Below are 17414 nucleotides of genomic sequence, written 5' to 3' on the forward strand. Positions count from 1 at the left end.
TGTGCCGGTCCCAATTCAGGAGCCTTTGATTCAGTAGTTGTCGTCGGTTCATTTCTGACACATTTGTTTTCGTCAAATGTTATAATTTATGCCTTTAGTTTCCTTGTTTGAATTGTCTTTCATGTTGGAATGTTGTGGCCTTTGTAGCTGACTAATACAATGTGAGTTTTTCTTACCTGTATTTATTATGTTTAGTTTAACTTTTGTAGGATCAATTAGAAGTACCAAATTTAAGGATAGATTCAAGATATGCAGAAGTATATAAGCTTAGAAATTATTCAAACCATCCTGGAGGAGCAAATTTTTATGAAGGTATTTATTCTTTAAAATCCTCAATCTATATTACATGTATTTGCGCTAAAATATAAAATAACCATAAAGGGACTTGCTTTTTTTTTTGTAAGACCAAGAAAAGGTTACAGGCCCTACACGGCTACTCTCAGTTGGGAAAATTGTCCTGTATACATGTAGTCTAGTGAACTCTACCGTTAGACTCGTGTAATAATAATACACCCCAAACTCTACAGATGTATAAAATAGCTACAATTGTTGCTCCTGAATCCAGTAACACTGATTAGATGACACTTTTCGATATATTTTTGTGAAACCACTGGATTAAATTGAAGAAAAAAAGTTTCTTATGTTATTCGATGAAATTAGCTGAATCTCCACTCGTTTAATCACTAAACAGTTTACATTTTTTGTAAAGAAGCCAGCAGATGTCAAAAGAAATAAAAAGATTGGAACAAATGAAGCTTTGAAAAAGAACAGTGATATGACAATATTGAATAAATGTTTTGCATTTCTATTTCTAATTGTTGCTATCTTGTAACTAGTGTCAAGCTATCCAGCAATTCTCATCCTGCAATTCTCTTTATAAAAATCTATCCTGCAATTGCGTTTGGAAAACTACTTGAGCGACAATTTTATTTTTCTTTAAAATCATAGTTTTTGACTTTTTTGTTCGAAAACAAGATTTATATAGAAAATCAAAGATTTTTATATCCCATTAACAAAATTCTAAATTTAGTTTGCAAATTTCTAACTCATATTTACGATTTTGTAATTAGCATTTACAATAATATCATCATGACGATTCAAACAAAGTATTATCTGTTAATAAGTCCAGGATGTGATTCGTATAAACCCATGTTTAACCCACATTTGCGATTTTCGAAACTCATATTAACGACTAAAAATATAGAATTTTGATGTAAAATAAATTTTTTCATGGTATACCTACAACACAACTTCTATTTGAAACTGGGTCACCCACTTGTTCAAAACCATTGCCCCGGCAGTTCTGTATGCCTAGGGATTATAGATTCTGCTCTAATAAATAGCTTTTGGGTAGTACTACACCGAGGGGCCAAAGAATTTCTGGTGTAAGCATTCCTAGAGGACGAAAATTACGTCCGAAACATGGAAATAAAGCCCAATTCGATAAAATACGCATTGGGGGCACTCACTTTCCGACCCATTGTCTAGGTAGTTCTTTATGACTAGGCGTTATAGACGCTGTCCTAAGGAATAGCTATTGGATAGTACTTCAAAGTGAGGGTAAAGAATTTCTGGGGTAAGCATTCTTAAAGGCCGAAAATTTCGTCCGTAACACGGAGAAAAAGTCATATTTGATAAAATATGCACTGGGGTCACCCACTTGTTCAAAACCTTTGCCCCGGCAGTTCTGTATGGCTAGGGATTATAGATTCTGCTCAAATAAATAGCTTTTGGGTAGTACTACAACGAGGGCCAAAGAATTTCTGGGGTAAGCATTCCTAGAGGACGAAAATTGCGTCCGAAACATGGAAATAAAGCCCAATTCGATAAAATACGCATTGGGGGCACTCACTTTCCGACCCATTGTCTAGGTAGTTCTTTATGACTAGGCGTTATAGACGCTGTCCTAAGGAATAGCTATTGGATAGTACTTCAACGTCAGGGTAAAGAATTTCTGGGGTAAGCGTTCTTAAAGGCCGAAAATTTCGTCCGTAACACGGGAAAAAAGAGTCATATTTGATAAAATATGCACTGGGGTCACCCACTTGTTCAAAACCATTGCCCTGGCAGTTCTGTATGGCTACGGATTATAGATTCTTCTCTAATAAATAGCTTTTGGGTAGTACTACAACGAGGGGCCAAAGAATTTCTGGGGTAAGCATTCCTAGAGGACGAAAATTGCGTCCGAAACATGGAAATAAAGCCCAATTCGATAAAATACGCATTGGGGGCACTCACTTTCCGACCCATTGTCTAGGTAGTTCTTTATGACTAGGCGTTATAGACGCTGTCCTAAGGAATAGCTATTGGATAGTACTTCAACGTCAGGGTAAAGAATTTCTGGGGTAAGCGTTCTTAAAGGCCGAAAATTTCGTCCGTAACACGGGAAAAAAGAGTCATATTTGATAAAATATGCACTGGGGTCACCCACTTGTTCAAAACCATTGCCCTGGCAGTTCTGTATGGCTACGGATTATAGATTCTTCTCTAATAAATAGCTTTTGGGTAGTACTACAACGAGGGGCCAAAGAATTTCTGGGGTAAGCATTCCTAGAGGACGAAAATTGCGTCCGAAACATGGAAATAAAGCCCAATTCGATAAAATACGCATTGGGGGCACCCACTTTCCGACCCATTGTCTCGGTAGTTCTTTATGGCTAGGCATTATAGACGCTGCCCTTAGGAATAGCTATTGGATAGTACTTCAACGTGAGGGTAAAGGATTTCTGGGGTAAGCATTCTTAAAGGCCGAAAATTTCGTCCGTAACACGGCAAAAAGAGTCATATTTGATAAAATATGCACTGGGGTTACCCACTTGTTCAAAACCATTGCCCGGCAGTTCTGTATGGCTAGGGATTATAGATTCTTCTCTAATAAATAGCTTTTGGGTAGTACTACAACGAGGGGCCAAAGAATTTCTGGGGTAAGCATTCCTAGAGGACGAAAATTGCGTCCGAAACATGGAAATAAAGCCCAATTCGATAAAATACGCATTGGGGGCACCCACTTTCCGACCCATTGTCTCGGTAGTTCTTTATGGCTAGGCATTATAGACGCTGCCCTTAGGAATAGCTATTGGATAGTACTTCAACGTGAGGGTAAAGAATTTCTGGGGTAAGCATTCTTAAAGGCCGAAAATTTCGTCCGTAACACGGCAAAAAGAGTCATATTTGATAAAATATGCACTGGGGTCACCCACTTGTTCAAAACCATTGCCCGGCAGTTCTGTATGGCTAGGGATTATAGATTCTTCTCTAATAAATAGCTTTTGGGTAGTACTACAACGAGGGGCCAAAGAATTTCTGGGGTAAGCATTCCTAGAGGACGAAAATTGCGTCCGAAACATGGAAATAAAGCCCAATTCGATAAAATACGCATTGGGGGCACCCACTTTCCGACCCATTGTCTCAGTAGTTTTTTATGGCTAGGCATTATAGACGCTGCCCTTAGGAATAGCTATTGGATAGTACTTCAACGTGAGGGTAAAGAATTTTTGGGGTAAGCATTCTTAAATGCCGAAAATTTCGTCCGTAACTCGGGGAAAAAAGTCATATTTGATAAAACATGCACTAGATTCAACTAGAACGGGATAGTGCGCCATAAGTTAAATCAATTTTATTTTTTCTCTGCTTGCCATACATTGATTACAAAAAATAAACCCATAATCTTATTAGATTCAAGCGCAAGCCACTTGCGATAAAAAAGGCAACAGTAGTATACCGCTGTTCGAAACTCATAAATCGATAGAGATAAAAAAAAACAACAAATCCGGGTTACAAACTAAAACTGAGGGAAACGCATCAAATATAAGAGGAGAACAACGACACAACAAAAACACAACATTAAAATGTAACACACACAGAAACGAACTATAATATAACAATGGCCATTTTCCTGACTTGGTACAGGACATTTTAAGAAAAAAATGGTGAGTTGAACCTGGTTTTGTGGCATGCCAAACCTCCCGCTTTTATGGCAACGTCAAACACAACACCAAAACGACAACATCACATGACAGGACCACAATAGAAATAAATTGGAGAACATATAGGACAAAGAAACACACGAATAATAGCTAGCAGAAGGTACTAGGCTTAAAATTCAATACGCCAGACGTGCGTCTCGTCCACACAAGACCAACCAGTGACGCTCAGATGAAAAAAGTTTGAAAGCCAAAACAAGTACAAAGCTAAAGAGCACCGAGGACCAAAAATTCCAAAAAAGCGTAATACACTTTTTCTGCTTTGTTTTACAAGACATTTGCTATAATACAGATAATATCAGTTACTCATTCAACATAGACATATTGTTATTTTTTAGGAACTACTTTACAGGATGCCGAGAGTATGGAGGGCCATTTCACACTATGACTGACAAAATGAATATAGTGAAAAAGTTATTAGATAACACTTCATTAAGATATAATCGGATTTTTTGGTCTTTAAGATTGAAGCAGAGTCTATAATCCCTAGCCATAAAGAACTACCCAGACAATTGGTTGGGAAGTGGGTGTCCATAGAGCGTATTTTATCGAATTCGGCTTTATTTCCATATTTCGGACGAAATTTTCGGCCTTTAGGAATGCTTACCCAAGAAATTCTTTACTGTACCGATGTAGTACTATATGCCAGCTATTCATCGAAGCAGAGTCTCTAGTCCCTAGCCATTTAGAACTACAGAAACAATGGGTCGGAAAGTGGGTACCCCAATTCGTATTTTATAAAATTTGGCTTTTTTTCGTGTTTCGAACGAAATTTTTGGCCTTTAAAATAGCTAACCCAAAAAATTCTCTACTATCCCGATGTAGTACAATATAATAGCTATTCATTGAAGCAGAGTCTATAATCCCTAGCCATAAAGAACTACCCAGACAATTGGTTGGAAAGTGGGTGACCCTAGAGCTTATTTACTCGAATTTGGCTTTATTTCCATGTTTCGGACGAAATTTTGGGCCTTTAAGAATGCTTACCCAGAAATTCTCAACTATCCAAATGTAACACTATATAATAGCTATTCATTGAAGCAGAATCTCTAATCCCTTGCAATAAAGAACTACCCAGACAATTGGTTGGAAAGTGGGTGACCCTAGAGCTTATTTTATAGAATTCGGCTTTTTTCCGTGTTTCGAACGAAATTTTGGGCCTTTAAGAATGCTTACCCCAGAAATTCTCTACAATCCCAATGTATAACTATATAATAGCTATTCATTGAAGCAGAGTCTATAATCCATAGTCATTAAGAACTACCCAGCTAATTGGTTTGAAAGTCGGTGACCCTAGAGCGTATTTTATCGAATTTGGATTATTTCCATGTTTCGGACGACATTTTCGGCCTTTAAGAATGATAACCCCAGAAATTCTTTATCCTCCCGTTGTAGTAATATCCAATAGCTATTCATTAGAGCAGAGTTTATAATCCTTAGCCATTAAGAACTACCAAAACAATGGGTCGGAAAGTGGTTATCCAAATGCGTATTATATCGAATTTGGCTTTATTTCCATATTTTGGACGAAATTTTCGGCCTTTAAGAATGCTTACCCCAGAAATTCTTTTCCCTCCCGATGTAGTACTATATAATAGCTAATCATTGAAGCATAGTTTATAATCCCTAGCCATAAAGATCTACAAAAACAATGGATCGGAAAGTGGGTACCCAAATGCGAATTTTATAACATTTTGCTTTTTTCCGTGTTTCGAACGAAATTTTAGGCCTTTAAAATAGCTTACCCCAGAAATTCTGTACCCTCCCGAAGTAGTACTATAAAATAGCTATTCATTGAAGTAGAGTGTCTAATCCCTAGCCATAAAGAACTACCTAGACAATTTGTTGGAAAGTGGGTGACCATTGAGCGTATTTTATCTACTTTGGCTTTATTTCCGTGTATCGAACGAAATTTTGGGCCTTTAAGAAAGCTTACCCCAGAAATTCTTTACCCTCTCGTTGTAGTACTATCCAATAGCTATTTATTAAAGCAGAGTCTATAATCCCTAGCCATGAAAAACTACCAAATTAATGGGTCGGAAAGTGGGTACCCCAACACGTATTTTATAGAATTTGGCTTTATTTCCGTGTTTCGAACGAAATTTTGGGCCTTTAAGAATGCTTACCCCAGAAATTCTCTACTATCCCAATGTAGTACTATATTATAGCTATTCATTGAAGCAGAGTCTATAATCCCTTGCAATAAAGAACTACCCAGACAATTGGTTGGAAAGTGGGTGACTCTAGAGCTTATTTTATAGAATTCGGCTTTTTTCCGTGTTTCGAACGAAATTTTAGGCCTTTAAGAATGCTTACCCCAGAAATTCTCTACAATCCCAATGTATAACTATATAATAGCTATTCATTGAAGCAGAGTCTATAATCCATAGTCATTAAGAACTACCCAGCTAATTGGTTTGAAAGTCGGTGACCCTAGAGCGTATTTTATCGAATTTGGATTATTTCCATGTTTCGGACGACATTTTCGGCCTTTAAGAATGATAACCCCAGAAATTCTTTATCCTCCCGTTGTAGTTATATCCAATAGCTATTCATTAGAGCAGAGTTTATAATCCTTAGCCATTAAGAACTACCAAAACAATGGGTCGGAAAGTGGTTATCCAAATGCGTATTATATCGAATTTGGCTTTATTTCCATATTTTGGACGAAATTTTCGGCCTTTAAGAATGCTTACCCCAGAAATTCTTTTCCCTCCCGATGTAGTACTATGTAATAGCTAATCATTGAAGCAGAGTTTATAATCCCTAGCCATAAAGATCTACAAAAACAATGGATCGGAAAGTGGGTACCCAAATGCGAATTTTATAACATTTTGCTTTTTTCTGTGCTTCGAACGAAATTTTAGGCCTTTAAAATAGCTTACCCCAGAAATTCTGTACCCTCCCGATGTAGTACTATAACATAGCTATTCATTGAAGTAGAGTGTCTAATCCCTAGCCATAAAGAACTACCTAGACAATTTGTTGGAAAGTGGGTGACCATTGAGCGTATTTTATCTACTTTGGCTTTATTTCCGTGTATCGAACGAAATTTTGGGCCTTTAAGAAAGCTTACCCCAGAAATTCTTTACCCTCTCGTTGTAGTACTATCCAATAGCTATTTATTAAAGCAGAGTCTATAATCCCTAGCCATGAAAAACTGCCAAATTAATGGGTCGGAAAGTGGGTACCCCAACACGTATTTTATAGAATTTGGCTTTATTTCCGTGTTTCGAACGAAATTTTGGGCCTTTAAGAATGCTTACCCCAGAAATTCTCTACTATCCCAATGTAGTACTATATTATAGCTATTCATTGAAGCAGAGTCTATAATCCCTTGCAATAAAGAACTACCCAGACAATTGGTTGGAAAGTGGGTGACTCTAGAGCTTATTTTATAGAATTCGGCTTTTTTCCGTGTTTCGAACGAAATTTTAGGCCTTTAAGAATGCTTACCCCAGAAATTCTCTACAATCCCAATGTATAACTATATAATAGCTATTCATTGAAGCAGAGTCTATAATCCATAGTCATTAAGAACTACCCAGCTAATTGGTTTGAAAGTCGGTGACCCTAGAGCGTATTTTATCGAATTTGGATTATTTCCATGTTTCGGACGACATTTTCGGCCTTTAAGAATGATAACCCCAGAAATTCTTTATCCTCCCGTTGTAGTAATATCCAATAGCTATTCATTAGAGCAGAGTTTATAATCCTTTGCCATTAAGAACTACCAAAACAATGGGTCGGAAAGTGGTTATCCAAATGCGTATTATATCGAATTTGGCTTTATTTCCATATTTTGGACGAAATTTTCGGCCTTAAAGAATGCTTACCCCAGAAATTCTTTTCCCTCCCGATGTAGTACTATATAATAGCTAATCATTGAAGCAGAGTTTATAATCCCTAGCCATAAAGATCTACAAAAACAATGGATCGGAAAGTGGGTACCCAAATGCGAATTTTATAACATTTTGCTTTTTTCCGTGTTTCGAACGAAATTTTAGGCCTTTAAAATAGCTTACCCCAGAAATTCTGTACCCTCCCGATGTAGTACTATAAAATAGCTATTCATTGAAGTAGAGTGTCTAATCCCTAGCCATAAAGAACTACCTAGACAATTTGTTGGAAAGTGGGTGACCATTGAGCGTATTTTATCTACTTTGGCTTTATTTCCGTGTATCGAACGAAATTTTGGGCCTTTAAGAAAGCTTACCCCAGAAATTCTTTACCCTCTCGTTGTAGTACTATCCAATAGCTATTTATTAAAGCAGAGTCTATAATCCCTAGCCATGAAAAACTACCAAATTAATGGGTCGGAAAGTGGGTACCCCAACACGTATTTTATAGAATTTGGCTTTATTTCCGTGTTTCGAACGAAATTTTGGGCCTTTAAGAATGCTTACCCCAGAAATTCTCTACTATCCCAATGTAGTACTATATTATAGCTATTCATTGAAGCAGAGTCTATAATCCCTTGCAATAAAGAACTACCCAGACAATTGGTTGGAAATGGGTGACTCTAGAGCTTATTTTATAGAATTCGGCTTTTTTCCGTGTTTCGAACGAAATTTTAGGCCTTTAAGAATGCTTACCCCAGAAATTCTCTACAATCCCAATGTATAACTATATAATAGCTATTCATTGAAGCAGAGTCTATAATCCATAGTCATTAAGAACTACCCAGCTAATTGGTTTGAAAGTCGGTGACCCTAGAGCGTATTTTATCGAATTTGGATTATTTCCATGTTTCGGACGACATTTTCGGCCTTTAAGAATGATAACCCCAGAAATTCTTTATCCTCCCGTTGTAGTAATATCCAATAGCTATTCATTAGAGCAGAGTTTATAATCCTTAGCCATTAAGAACTACTAAAACAATGGGTCGGAAAGTGGTTATCCAAATGCGTATTATATCGAATTTGGCTTTATTTCCATATTTTGGACGAAATTTTCGGCCTTTAAGAATGCTTACCCCAGAAATTCTTTTCCCTCCCGATGTAGTACTATATAATAGCTAATCATTGAAGCAGAGTTTATAATCCCTAGCCATAAAGATCTACAAAAACAATGGATCGGAAAGTGGGTACCCAAATGCGAATTTTATAACATTTTGCTTTTTTCCGTGTTTCGAACGAAATTTTAGGCCTTTAAAATAGCTTACCCCAGAAATTCTGTACCCTCCCGATGTAGTACTATAAAATAGCTATTCATTGAAGTAGAGTGTCTAATCCCTAGCCATAAAGAACTACCTAGACAATTTGTTGGAAAGTGGGTGACCATTGAGCGTATTTTATCTACTTTGGCTTTATTTCCGTGTATCGAACGAAATTTTGGGCCTTTAAGAAAGCTTACCCCAGAAATTCTTTACCCTCTCGTTGTAGTACTATCCAATAGCTATTTATTAAAGCAGAGTCTATAATCCCTAGCCATGAAAAACTACCAAATTAATGGGTCGGAAAGTGGGTACCCCAACACGTATTTTATAGAATTTGGCTTTATTTCCGTGTTTCGAACGAAATTTTGGGCCTTTAAGAATGCTTACCCCAGAAATTCTCTACTATCCCAATGTAGTACTATATTATAGCTATTCATTGAAGCAGAGTCTATAATCCCTTGCAATAAAGAACTAACCAGACAATTGGTTGGAAAGTGGGTGACTCTAGAGCTTATTTTATAGAATTCGGCTTTTTTCCGTGTTTCGAACGAAATTTTAGGCCTTTAAGAATGCTTACCCCAGAAATTCTCTACAATCCCAATGTATAACTATATAATAGCTATTCATTGAAGCAGAGTCTATAATCCATAGTCATTAAGAACTACCCAGCTAATTGGTTTGAAAGTCGGTGACCCTAGAGCGTATTTTATCGAATTTGGATTATTTCCATGTTTCGGACGACATTTTCGGCCTTTAAGAATGATAACCCCAGAAATTCTTTATCCTCCCGTTGTAGTAATATCCAATAGCTATTCATTAGAGCAGAGTTTATAATCCTTAGCCATTAAGAACTACCAAAACAATGGGTCGGAAAGTGGTTATCCAAATGCGTATTATATCGAATTTGGCTTTATTTCCATATTTTGGACGAAATTTTCGGCCTTTAAGAATGCTTACCCCAGAAATTCTTTTCCCTCCCGATGTAGTACTATATAATAGCTAATCATTGAAGCAGAGTTTATAATACCTAGCCATAAAGATCTACAAAAACAATGGATCGGAAAGTGGGTACCCAAATGCGAATTTTATAACATTTTGCTTTTTTCCGTGTTTCGAACGAAATTTTAGGCCTTTAAAATAGCTTACCCCAGAAATTCTGTACCCTCCCGATGTAGTACTATAAAATAGCTATTCATTGAAGTAGAGTGTCTAATCCCTAGCCATAAAGAACTACCTAGACAATTTGTTGGAAAGTGGGTGACCATTGAGCGTATTTTATCTACTTTGGCTTTATTTCCGTGTATCGAACGAAATTTTGGGCCTTTAAGAGAGCTTACCCCAGAAATTCTTTACCCTCTCGTTGTAGTACTATCCAATAGCTATTTATTAAAGCAGAGTCTATAATCCCTAGCCATGAAAAACTACCAAATTAATGGGTCGGAAAGTGGGTACCCCAACACGTATTTTATAGAATTTGGCTTTATTTCCGTGTTTCGAACGAAATTTTGGGCCTTTAAGAATGCTTACCCCAGAAATTCTCTACTATCCCAATGTAGTACTATATTATAGCTATTCATTGAAGCAGAGTCTATAATCCCTTGCAATAAAGAACTACCCAGACAATTGGTTGGAAAGTGGGTGACTCTAGAGCTTATTTTATAGAATTCGGCTTTTTCCCGTGTTTCGAACGAAATTTTAGGCCTTTAAGAATGCTTACCCCAGAAATTCTCTACAATCCCAATGTATAACTATATAATAGCTATTCATTGAAGCAGAGTCTATAATCCATAGTCATTAAGAACTACCCAGCTAATTGGTTTGAAAGTCGGTGACCCTAGAGCGTATTTTATCGAATTTGGATTATTTCCATGTTTCGGACGACATTTTCGGCCTTTAAGAATGATAACCCCAGAAATTCTTTATCCTCCCGTTGTAGTAATATCCAATAGCTATTCATTAGAGCAGAGTTTATAATCCTTAGCCATTAAGAACTACCAAAACAATGGGTCGGAAAGTGGTTATCCAAATGCGTATTATATCGAATTTGGCTTTATTTCCATATTTTGGACGAAATTTTCGGCCTTTAAGAATACTTACCCCAGAAATTCTTTTCCCTCCCGATGTAGTACTATATAATAGCTAATCATTGAAGCAGAGTTTATAATCCCTAGCCATAAAGATCTACAAAAACAGTGGATCGGAAAGTGGGTACCCAAATGCGAATTTTATAACATTTTGCTTTTTTCCGTGTTTCGAACGAAATTTTAGGCCTTTAAAATAGCTTACCCCAGAAATTCTGTACCCTCCCGATGTAGTACTATAAAATAGCTATTCATTGAAGTAGAGTGTCTAATCCCTAGCCATAAAGAACTACCTAGACAATTTGTTGGAAAGTGGGTGACCATTGAGCGTATTTTATCTACTTTGGCTTTATTTCCGTGTATCGAACGAAATTTTGGGCCTTTAAGAAAGCTTACCCCAGAAATTCTTTACCCTCTCGTTGTAGTACTATCCAATAGCTATTTATTAAAGCAGAGTCTATAATCCCTAGCCATGAAAAACTACCAAATTAATGGGTCGGAAAGTGGGTACCCCAACACGTATTTTTTAGAATTTGGCTTTATTTCCGTGTTTCGAACGAAATTTTGGGCCTTTAAGAATGCTTACCCCAGAAATTCTCTACTATCCCAATGTAGTACTATATTATAGCTATTCATTGAAGCAGAGTCTATAATCCCTTGCAATAAAGAACTAACCAGACAATTGGTTGGAAAGTGGGTGACTCTAGAGCTTATTTTATAGAATTCGGCTTTTTTCCGTGTTTCGAACGAAATTTTAGGCCTTTAAGAATGCTTACCCCAGAAATTCTCTACAATCCCAATGTATAACTATATAATAGCTATTCATTGAAGCAGAGTCTATAATCCATAGTCATTAAGAACTACCCAGCTAATTGGTTTGAAAGTCGGTGACCCTAGAGCGTATTTTATCGAATTTGGATTATTTCCATGTTTCGGACGACATTTTCGGCCTTTAAGAATGATAACCCCAGAAATTCTTTATCCTCCCGTTGTAGTAAAATCCAATAGCTATTCATTAGAGCAGAGTTTATAATCCTTAGCCATTAAGAACTACCAAAACAATGGGTCGGAAAGTGGTTATCCAAAAGACAGTATAATCATAACTCCTTACCTTTCTGAAACAGTCAAGTTACTGTCAGTTATGGTCAGAAGTAAACAGCGTGGCCTTTGACTTCGGATTCTTTGTTTCTTCTTTCCGCTCAAAAATTAGCACGTGATATGAATGCCGTATTCGGCCTAAATGTGTTGTAATTCTAAACGTGTTTAGGAAAGTGTCTAAATATTGAAAGTGCTTAGAATTTAAACACGTTTAGCTTTATATACTTGACAAAGTAGCTAAACATGTTTAGCACAGCAACATGTTTATTGCGAAGTGCTGAGAGCCAAAACATGTTTATTTTTTTTATGTTTAGAAATTAAACACTTTCCTAAGCACATAAGTCTTGCAACACGTTTAAATTCTAAGCACAATTTTTACAGTGCAATATGTATTTTTTAGAATTTGGCTTTATTTCCGTGTTTCGAACGAAATTTTGGGCCTTTAGGAAAGCTTACCCAAGAAATTCTTAAACATGCATAAAAACGAAACCATATCTGGGACTTCATAGATATATAACTCTTTGTGAATCGTCATGATTTTTTAATTGTAAATTCTAGTTATAGACCGTAAAGATGAGTTTGAAATTTGTAAACTAAAGTTAGAAATCTGTGAATGGGATATAAAAAAACTTTATATTTATCTTTTTTTTCAAACAAAACAAGTCAAAAACCATGATTTTGAAAAAAATAAAATTGTCATTCAAGTTGTTTTTCTAACGCAATTGCAGGATGACGAATTGCAGGATAGCTTTATCGCAAGAGAATTGCAGGATGAGAATTGCTGGATATCTTGACACTAGTTATCTTGTATAGTCAAAAAACTGTTCAGAAAAAAAAGTCGGATGCTACACATCATCGATCAAACAAGAGATCAATGAATACTTCTCAAAATTTTTTTGTTCAATGCGAAGACCAAATAAAATGCACAAAGATTTTTAAAATCTGAAAATAATGATGCTAGAAAACATTTTTATAATGATATTCATATAACATTTAAATGATGTTTTGAGAATATGAACATTATTAAAACATTGTGTTAAATGTTTTTTGAACATTTTCACAACATTGTATCCTGCAATTTTTTTATTTTTCTTATGTTTTAAAAATGATTCAAGGATATTTTATAAACAAACATATTTAAAACATTTATAAAACATTTTACAAACATTGTCGACAAAATTCAGTAACGTTTCAATGATGTTTTAAAAATATCCTGGACATGTTATGGAAAATGTTTGGAAAATACTTTTAGCGCCATACATTTTAATGTGATTTTGATATTTTTCTACGATATTTTTACAACATTTTTCAAAATGTTTTTAAAACATAAACAAAATGTTTATGTGTTAACTGGGTAATTAACGCATCAACAGAGATGCATAATATAATTTTCTTTGAAATCGACCGCGTTTCCATTCCTTTTAAATATACAATTCCTTGGTAATACCTGTATATACAACCAAGATTTTCCATTTATATCATACTTTTGAACAGTTTAATCTACCCAAAAAATTACATTTTTCAAAATCATTTACTTGCAAAAGTATACTATAATCTATAAATGAATATCTCGTTTAATAATTGGACAATGTTATGCCCCGCAAGTTACTTACAGGGCATATCATGTTACCTATGTCCTTAATTTTCAAATCCATCAATAACATAAAATCGGTATATGCACAGCAAAAAACAAAACAGAATAGACAAAGGAACAGCGCTTTTATTGCTGTTCTTCATCTCAAAATCACAGTGAGGCATTCAACAATACGGTCACAGAGCTTGTGTTTGTACATGTATTTAGTAGCAATCCGATTGTTTGGATTTTATACTAATAAAATATTATATCTTAACTTATCAGAGCTTGAGTTTCGTTTCAGATGGCCTATTAAACCCGAAATAACTATCCAGTTTCATACAAATAATTGTACTTGTACGGACTTTTTTTATATAGTGCGCTTAACATATATGAATTGGCAGCGGGCGGGGGCACTGGTATTGCCTCGAGACAACTTGTTTTCGATATCAATTGTAGAATCACGCTCTGAAATCAGTAAGAAGTCTTACAATAATGTCCTATTTTGTTTTCATTTTTTGTTATTAAATCTTTCTTCGATCACGCTGTATTGTTGGCTAATGACAAATTTAATATTCAAAAATAAAAAAATCTACAATACTCAGATTGGAACACGATATACTAAACATAAATGTATTGTCTGTCCTTAGTACATTTTATCGTGAGACATTAAACAAGACAAACTACAAAAACATTTAAAATATTGCACATACTTTTCTCATTGTTCTTATCATCCCATCCGTATTTTATATATATATCTTAGATCATTTTTCCTAGATATATTTAGTCGTAATGCGATTTGTAAAATTGTAATTGCATGATTAATGTCAAAAAATATATCTACATACACATTTACAAGTTGATTAGTTGTCACCATGCTGAGATCTCTATAATTGATAAAGTGACAAATATGGAACACAAAAGAATTCTGTATCTTTATAAGTGACCTGTATTTGACCTTATTTATTACCAAGTGAATGATATTTAGCAAAGACTTACACATTTATTTATTGTCAATTGTTACCTCAAGGTAACACGAGTGCTGATACCACATAAATAAAGTTTATTACGCGCCTGTCCCAAGTCTAAATCCTGTGATCCAATAGTTATGGTTGGTTGCTGTCTGTAGTAGGTTTCTCTAATTAAGTCATGTCAGACGGGGCTTTTTGTAGATTACCATAAGTTTTGCTAACTGTTGAAGGCCTGTAGTTGTTTATGTTCTCTTCATTTGGTCTAAGGTGGATAATTGTTTCATTGGAAATCACACCACATCTCCTCATTTTCATATTTCTGCAGAAGACATTCTATAGTTTGTTTAACACTACTGAAATGGAATTCTTTAATTTATAAAAATGTCTTTTTTTTTCTTTTTTATATATACTCTACTTACATAGGAATAAAAGATATGTGAGTATATGTCTATGAGACTGCTACCCAACGCCACAAACAATTAAAAGACATCTAGATGTTGCGCACATTCTTTGAAACAATAAACAGGTGTCTATACAATATGTCTAGCTCTAAATCGTTCTGTGTCTAAAAAAATTGTGAATAAATTAAACAAAAGCTATCAAAGATATGCCATAAACTCCAAATTCTTAACAACTAAAATCAAAATAAAAAAGATAATTAATCCATATGATACTACATAAGAAAACCTTTTTAGTGGATATTTTATGTCAGTTTTGTTGGGAATACATGTAGTATACCAAAGCCTTGAATGAATGAATGAATAAATTTCAAACAGCGGCGACGCTTTCAGATTTAATTTATGCAAGCATGTAACATCAAAGCCTGCTAAAATGTATAATTTTTATTGTTGGTGTATCCATGGCAACAATCTGCATTTATTTGCTATAAACGACAAGGTTCCTCAATTGGAACAGGCTATCAAATATGTGGCGGTGTACGTTTTTAGACCTCAAAATTCCCCTTTAAATGCCCTTAGTGGACTAGCAAAGCAAAGGTACACCAAGGAGGTTATATGAGAAGGAGAGAGGACGAAATACGCTAATAACACATAAAATGTTACCGCCTTTTCTGTAAGTGGGTGTTGAGATCGATTCTGGCGCAGAGGGAGCCTTTAACCTAATTACATGTATATATATATATGGAATTAAAATTTAAAACATAAAATATTTATAAAAATGTGCAGGAAAAATGTCCGTAAATGATTGAATAGGCACGCTTTCCTGTCGTGGTATCTTAATTAACAAATTGACGTATTTTCTAAATTTTTTTTTATATAAATATTACAACCGTGCATGATGGCCTTAAAAGAGTATCGATTAAGAAGAAATCTACACATACCATGTGTATTGTCGGTAAAAAATCACATATAGAGAGGTACCAATCTACATGCCTGGCAATCCTATTATTAATGTAAAATCAAAGTACTGAAGTACTGAACATCGGATGACCGCAGGTTCTTGTGTATGGTCAAAAGCACATGTCACAGAAACAGATCACATCTCTATACCTGAAACTGAGGTTAATTTACAGAGATTTTTTTTTCTGATACAAGTTCCTGCTTGGATGATGAATAAATGACAGGAAATTCAACCTCACCGTAATAACTATTATATTGTAGTGATACAAATCAGTATACCTTAGACTATTATACTAATATAATAATAGTTCCAGAGAATACACTGGTTTGTTGTTATATATTATATTAATATTACGGTTGCATGTATATATAATTTTCATCTATTTGTATATCATTCTATTCTACTATTATTATAGTGCAGTGCAAGTGCATGGTGGACACTCTTCTGTAAAAAAAATCAAAGCCTTAAAGGCTGTAAAAGCAATTGCTGCCATGTTAATGCTTTGTGGACTTTTATTTTTCATCCATATATATAAGAATTAAACCTGACAGGACAGGAGTGTTGACTAGTGAGAAGCAAGACGGTTTTAACTTTATATCAATAAAAGACTTTAGCAGGAAATCATTTTAAATATGTTTTATATTTCGCAAGGAGACAACAAGTTTACCAGGCTAAAGTTGGGGTTAATTATACATGTGCTGAAACATATAACTAAAAAAAAAATCGATATGGATTGTCCCCTGGCAGTGTTTGTAACTGGGCAATAATTTCCTTTATTGATTTAATTTTAATAATTTTCATAATTAATTTAAATTAACCATTCAGTTAAAACATTTCAACTTTCCAGACGCAAATGTTGAAAAACGGGCAAGAAATAAAATATCTTACAAGACATAAACATGTAAAAAATAAATATATATTTCAGCTTACTAAAAATATTTTCATAATGTTACTTTGACATCATTTCTTAAAACTAAGTCCCAAACATAATTGCTCAGTTGATATGTGTCATCCTCATGCGATACGAGATAACTATAATTCTGATGCAATCCCGAAAAGGGGGGTCATCACAAACAAACATGACATTAAATTGTCATTATACGAACTAGAACAAACAGCTCTATGTTGCTTTGATATTTATCAATTTTCAGGAAACATGTGAAATAAATTTCAGGTCCATTTCATTATAGT

The 17414-nt window shown here is 34.9% G+C and overlaps 1 long non-coding RNA gene across 1 annotated transcript; it reads left to right on the forward strand.

The window, feature by feature from the left end:
* Window positions 1–215: 215 nt before the first annotated feature.
* On the forward strand, window positions 216–808 carry LOC127709164 (uncharacterized). Its single transcript, XR_007985529.1, has 2 exons — window positions 216–312; window positions 710–808. It is a non-coding gene; the product is annotated as an uncharacterized LOC127709164 (long non-coding RNA).
* The last annotated feature ends 16606 nt before the right edge of the window (window positions 809–17414 follow it).

Source organism: Mytilus californianus, unplaced genomic scaffold (assembly GCF_021869535.1).
Source record: "Mytilus californianus isolate M0D057914Y unplaced genomic scaffold, xbMytCali1.0.p SCAF_7, whole genome shotgun sequence".
Classification (NCBI taxonomy): Eukaryota; Metazoa; Mollusca; class Bivalvia; order Mytilida; family Mytilidae; genus Mytilus; species Mytilus californianus.